Source organism: Setaria italica, chromosome V (assembly GCF_000263155.2).
Source record: "Setaria italica strain Yugu1 chromosome V, Setaria_italica_v2.0, whole genome shotgun sequence".
Lineage (NCBI taxonomy): Eukaryota > Viridiplantae > Streptophyta > Magnoliopsida > Poales > Poaceae > Setaria > Setaria italica.
In genome coordinates, this window is record NC_028454.1 from 43,502,026 (window position 1) to 43,509,265 (window position 7,240).

The 7,240-nt window shown below is 44.0% G+C and overlaps 1 pseudogene; it reads right to left on the minus strand.

Moving 5' to 3' along the window:
* Positions 1-2,044: 2,044 nt before the first annotated feature.
* Positions 2,045-5,478, minus strand: LOC101767089 (annotated as a pseudogene).
* Between the last annotated feature and the right edge of the window lie 1,762 nt (positions 5,479-7,240).

The window sequence follows — 7,240 nt, forward strand, 5'->3', positions numbered from 1 at the left end:
GGATAAAGTTTTGAACGAGCAGTGGACCACAGGAAGATGAAGACCAGGAGGCAAAAAAGGGCCCAGGCCAATCGGCCTGGTGCCCCTCAGGCCGATCGACCAATCGGCCTAGGGTCTTTTGACCCTCTCTTGTGCTCGTTTTTGTCACGCAATCCTCCAAGATGACTTAAGGGCTAAGTTTGTGAAGACATAGTAAGAATCACTTCGGGATTAAGGAGAAATCAAAGAAGATCAAGTGGAGATTTGGAAAGTTATTGAAGATCAATCTCATCCCAAGCTACCGACATGCTAGGCTCACATGCAAGTGAAAATAAGCTTCCAAAATATCATAAAAGACTTAGGGACGAAGAAGGGTGCGAGAGGCCACAAGGAAGGACCAGGCTGATCTAAGGATTTTCTTGCTACCCTCACCTTCCAATTTCTGCCACACGCTTTCCAGACAATAAAGACCCTGAAAATTCACCGAGCCCGCAGATCAATCCACCAGAACTTGATGAAACCAAGAACATCCACCAGAGGGAGCTGAGGGGTGCTGCAAGCCTTCAAAGTTGTCTAGGAGATGGCTTAGGCCAACCCTAGCCGCCATGGTCTCCCTAAGCGGTTGTGCCATGGTGGAGTTCAGGAGCTAGTTGTGATCATCAATGGTATATACTTGGAGGTGATGATCTATAATATGAGCAATGTCCTTCATGTCATCCGATCTATTAGCGACTCAATGCCTCTTATATTATTGTATCTATCATGAATATATGTGTTCCTTAGTCTAATTCATGGTTAGACTACCTAGCTTTCTTTTATGGAATCATGATGATTAGATCTAATAAGTTGATCCTTCTTAATAGCTAGACACGTTTACCTTATGATCGTGCCCTTAATCTACCTATGCTGATAGAGAGGATTGTGACGGGATCTTTCTTGTGTAAGGTGGGGGTTTTTGAGAGGTTGACTGGAGGTAGTAGTTTAAAGATTGTTTTGGATGAGATGCATGTTGTCTAGAACTACAACTGAAGATGATAAGCTTTTGCTACCCTTGGTGGTATTATCATATATATATATATATATATATATATATATATATATATATATGTGTGTGTGTGGATGAGATCTACTTTACTCATGCTATTAATCTTACATCAAGTTTGCTCTCATATGCAATCTATACTTCATGCTAAGATTAGATCCGTTGAGCTAGATAGAGAACCCTAGTCAGTTCGCTGCCGATCCACGGATTGATAAACCTTGGATGAAATACTCTAAGTAAAAAGCTACGATGATCCGTGCGCTTGCGGTTCACAAACTGGCATGCTAACTATCGTCAACACCCATCAACCACTCCTCGTATATATAGACATTTGGCAAATGACCAAAATACATTTACATGAAGATACAACCCAAATACCCCATAGGGTAAAACCGTCCAACTTTTTATCAGTACATCGAACGGACCCAGCGCCTTCACGACTTCGCTTCGCCTCGACGCAAGCTTCACGATGGTACCACGCGTCCTCCGACTTGATGCCGTCCGGCCGCATCGGATTCGCCCCCCGGTTTTTAGGTCAAACCAGTCAAAACCTCTTGCACACCCCGCAGGCGTGACTCACCCCCGGTTTTGAGGTCAAACCGATCAAACCCTCTTGCACACCACGCTAGCGCGTGACTCACCGATGTCGACGCGTATCCGACCTCCGCCAAGCCTTTGACGCCTCCAAATCTTTCGCTCCCCCTCCCGAGCTGCCTACTCGACTCGCCTACATCCCGCTTGACTCGACCAACGCCGTCTCCATCCCGTTCGTGTACTTTTGCTTTTCCGTGCACCATGTGGATCGCCCATGATTCCACCCGAACTCCTCGGGTCCGTCAGTCCAAGTGTAGTCGTATTCTCCCTTCGCAGCCCTAGTTCATCGGCATGAACCTTTCACTCGACCTTCACCTCATGCCGTCGACCGTCATATCGCTTCACCTCATGCCGTCGACCGTCATATCGCATCCTACACCTGCACATCACAAGCCAAGAGACGCAACACACAAGATATGTTTTACACCCACATCACAATACACACAACACAATACCTCCGGTTAGCCGTTAGCATAAGCATGCACGTATGAAATATGGACTCAACCGGAAAAGTCTCAAATCATCTAATCAATCACTCATCACAAATAGACTAAGGCACTTCTCAACTCGATATCTCAGTTACATGGATACTTGCAGACGATCTCTTCACCCCTCGGCTTCTACCAAAGTGCCCATCCCCAACAGCCTCCGCGATCGTCTGCTCCGCAGAAAATCAAACTATTTTAGTCCAAGTGTAGACGATGACGCATCCAAAACGAAAGACAAAAGAAAACGCTGTGCCATCGCAGCGTCGCCGGCGTACAACTGCACAAGAGGAGTTCAAATGTTTTGAACATCACCTTATGACCAAGTCTTGGCGAGATTGGCGAATGCCACGAGACATTGAACGGAGTCTGACAGTGGGTGAAGCAAGAATCGACGAACAGCCCCCAGTCGCTCTTACCTTCAGCAACCTTCAGGTCGTGGACTAACTTCTTCCTGAATCCTGCAAAAATGTACAAGGAAAATACATTGCGCCACTGGCAGATGGTCACCAAAATGAGAGTAGAAAACGAAGAGACCAATAAGAGCTTGGCTAACCATGCAGAACATCAATCTGTTTGGAACTGCAGTTCCGGATATCAGCTTTGCAACTCGACCATGATTCTCCAGGATAGGACCCATTTGGCGCGAGAACATTTCCAATCTAAGCGAAGGTAAGCAGTTTCGATTCTGACCATTTGAGACTAATGTGCAGGGGAAAAAGGAGAAAGATTCTAATCAATAATCACCTGCCAGGAATCATACTCCGAGTTCAGAATAAATGTTAGGGTGCTGATGCTCTTTATAAGCTCAGCAGCAAAGAAACACCGGGAGCAAAGAGCCAAAGAACATGTCAAAAATTAATCACAACTGAATCTTACTATTACTAATTGGAGGCTCCTTTTGAAGCCTCCAGATGAAGCCACCTAGGATTCCTAGGTGGACACTCTAGAAAAAGAGAGAAATCCTAGAAATTCTCACAAAAAAGCAAAACATCCCACCATCAATCTATAGATTCAAATCATCATAGCCATTGGATCTATTATATTTTCTAAAAAATTACCCACCTATGCCATTATGAAAATAGTCTAAAGTAACCCCCTAAATCTATATATAAATTACCCACCTCTGCCATTATAGAAAATAAACTAAAGTAACCCCTAATCTTAATCAAAATTACCCACTTATGCCATTGTAAAAAATATTTAAAATAACCCCCTAATTTGCGACTGAATTGCCTACCACTATTACTTAAAAAACTTAAAGTAATCCTTTAAATTTGCATCTATATTACCCACACATGCTATTATTAAAAATAACATGAGGTAATAACCCTACGTAATGTACAACAATATATGATTCTAAATTATCTATATCTTGCACTATTGGTATATGATATAATAATTAAGATCTATACGCATGATGTGTGTCACCATTTATAATTAAAGATATAAAGTGATGGGAATATAGATTTCTATGCTAAATTAAAGATATAAAGTGATTGCATAGAGTAATTATTAATTAAAAATTAATCACAACTGAATAAAGATAGGTACGTACCTATATAAGTATTATGTTGAAGTATTGAAAAAATAAGAGAGTAGTAGGTAAACAATTTTGATCATTAGCTAAGAGTTTAACTTTTAAATAATTTTCAAATACAATAGCTTCTAAAAATATTAGTTCGTGCGGGAGTACGGGTTGATGTACTAGTATATATATATACTATATATCAAGGAGGACTGAACTAGACAATTTGCAAACTACCTCAGTCGGATCCTTGGTTTTTGCGAGGCAGTCCTTGGGCAAAACTTTTCTAACATTCTGGAAAAAAATTCAGAAAAAATAACTCAATTTCCATTTACTACCAAGCATGATGCATTCCAAAAGGGAGGAACGAAGGTGAACAACTCCGGTTCACAGCTAACCTGAAGATGAACGACTCCATCGCAGACCGACCGCATAAATCTTTCTCCAGATACGGTATAGAAGATTCAAAATTAAATTTGTAAACAAGCATGACACTAGTAGGGTATACAATTTTCACAAACTTGCATATCAAGAAAGAATCCAGCATCATTGAGGCATTTGACTGAAACCTCCTGAGGAAATCGTGCACGAAAGTTATCGCAGTGCAGTAGCGTAGCTAGACCACCAGCAGAACAACCTGCGAGTAAGGCCTGAAAAAGAATTCTAACTCGGTGCCAGTGATTCTTGCCCAAACCAGATGAAATTAAAAACAGTGATACCTGTTTAGCTTCGGCCAGTCCTATTCCCATGAGCTCATCATCAGTCCTATTAAGAATTACTTTCCAGATGCGCAGTCCTCTGTAAAAAAGTTTGGTTCCATCCTACACCAACGCTACATCATCAGTTCAAGACTTGAGGTAGATTAAGACGGGCAGCACTGCACAAATCAGAGTTCAGAAAACTCACCCGATCTTGGCCCTCCGCATCCCCCGAGAACGATGCCCCATCACAATATATCTTATAACAACCTTATTCCAGTCATAGAAATTTGGTCATGTGCAAAGATGTATTGAGCAGGCAGAAGCATCAAAAGGCAACTCAAACGTTACGTCCTGAGGAAAGTGAGAGTGATGGCTAGGGACATGGAAAAATGATAGCGGACTGGACAAAACATTCCAAATATGCGATCCCAACAAAGCATCTCTTCGCGTACCAGGATTAAGCTGGTGCTGATTGCTGAGCATCCCGTCAAACTCTACTGGTTCCATGAATTTAGACGAACCAAGTGCGGTCATTTTGCGCTCGGAACAGCTTTCTGCGGAGTTGCACCATGCTCCTCCCTGAATTTTATCAACCGGAAAATCAGCGACAGAGTTTGTCATAGTTAAACATCCTATGGCGCAGGAGCTAGACAACTTATTTATAACCGCAACCACTCCTAGCTTACAGCTTTCAGTCACCAAAATTGTGTAGAGCATCTATCGGAGTATGAGTGCTTCAGAGTTCAGACGCATCTAGCATCTTTTTTAGATAAAGGAATGGTATAAAAAGGATGCTAGATGCGTCTGAATTCTGAAGTACATTCATGAAAAATAGCATTTTCCAACTGAGTCTGAAAGAAACGATCGATCAGTCACCTGAAGATAGACGAGCCAGCTGCGGGATCCGGAGCCGACGCCTCTCTGCAGGTGGTAATCCGGCGGGCTCCCATCCAGGCACACTGCAATGCATGAGCACTACCATATGGCATCAAGAACCATCTCCGCACCAACGAAAGAGACGAGTGGATAATTAGTTGAACACGTACCGGCGCCCTTCTCCCGAGCGCCGGGGAGGAGGGTCAGCTCGACGAGCTCCGGGGCGCCCGTCGCCACGGCCACCGGTGAGTGGGAGAAAGAGGCCACGACCATGAGCACGAGCAAGGGCGCCGCGACAGCGACGCTGCGGAACGGGCGGCGGACGCCGGAGCTTGGTCGCCATGGCCTTGCGCGCGCGCGCCGCTGGAGCCAACGATATGACAGAGCGGAATCTTAGTTGTGCCGCGTGAATGCGTGGTGGATCATGGAACCCGCCAAATGATCTGGGTTTAAATAAGGGGAGAATGCAGCCAGTCCTGATAGGCACTACTTGGCCCAGTCGTACGAATCCCAGATTCGAACTGAGTAAAATTTTGCTTAATCCATAGTTTAGGACGCAGAACTGAACAATAAACTTTGCTTAATGCAGAGTGTTCGGTGCTAAGAGAAGGGATGCCTACAATTATAGCGGTTCGTTTTTTTTTCCCTGTGATGAACAAGTCCATTTTTGGTCAATATAGATGGGTTGGTTGACATTCAACGCCAACATCGAAACATTTGCGCAGATATGGGCCCATATTTTTCTAGCCAAGTCAGGCCCTCACAAATGTGGGTGGGCTGAGGCGCGCGTTCGACTTGGCGGATGGGCTTGGGCTTCTTGAGGAGGAAGGTGGGCCTGTCGGTGCGAGTAAGCCCGGAACCCCATGGACCGTTTCCCTCCACCCCGCAGCTAGCGCGGTGGCGCAGCGAGGATCAGAGGAGCAGCAATGGCGAGGAGAACTGGAGGAGGACGGGGACGGGTGAGGCGAGGGCAAAAGATGGCATGGATCCGCTGCGCGCGGCGAGGAGGTGAGTTCCCGAGTCCCCTTGGCTAGTTGGATTTTGCGGATGGGATTAGGTTAGTTAGGGTTTGAACTGAAGCCAAGTTTAGTAATCTGGCGGATTTAGCGGGTCTCTTGTGAACTTTAATTGTTGTTTTTTCCCTGCAAGTAGGTGATTTCGGTAGAGGATAAGTGGTGGATCCACATCCACAACGGTCCCTCAAAAATCTTTCCCATTGGTAGCAGGTTCATACTTCATAGCACAATGAGTCCTGACCTGAGTCCTGAGTATTAACTGCAATTCGAATCATCATCTGGTCCCAAAGTAAGCAACATAGTGTATTAGTTTATCCTTCGTTTCACTCGAGTGTACCTAATCGGAGTGCATGTTAGGGCTACAGATAATTTGGTTTTCAAAAATGTGCATTCGACAATGTTTGGATTGCAGGTTCAGTTCTAATTAATCACATCTTAATGCACCTATATGCTTGCCACTTAGAACCAGATTGATTCGTGTGGTTATCCTCATCCTCGATCGTCGTTAATATGCCGGCCATTTCCAGTTTACAAAGTTCTGAATATTTTTTTTCTCACACCAGTTTTAAGCTTGGGGTCTGTACTCTGTAGAGACTTGGATATGCAAAGCTGCCATAACTCCAAGTTCATATATCCTTTTAGTTCAAAAAAAAGTTCGTATATCCTTTTAGTTCAAAATATCTTAGTTTTCTTCAGTCGGAGGTATCCACTACTCACTGCACTTTTTAAGGACCGTGCTTTTTTCCATAAGCTACTGCTGGTTTGGCTTTTGACTTCCCTATTTCCTGTGGATTAGCCGATGATCCATGGTCTGCAACCTTTCGTTTGTTCCACTACATCTTTCCTCCGATGTCATATGGCTCAGATTCAGAAGTTCCTCACATAAGATGTTGTAACATTCTGAATTTTGTGATATCTACCTTCCATGCTCTTTGTACAGAAACTTTTGCCATGTCGAAAACTTAACTGATTTTACTTAGAAACAATAGGTCCAAATCAGTTCTGCTTCATTCTGAGTA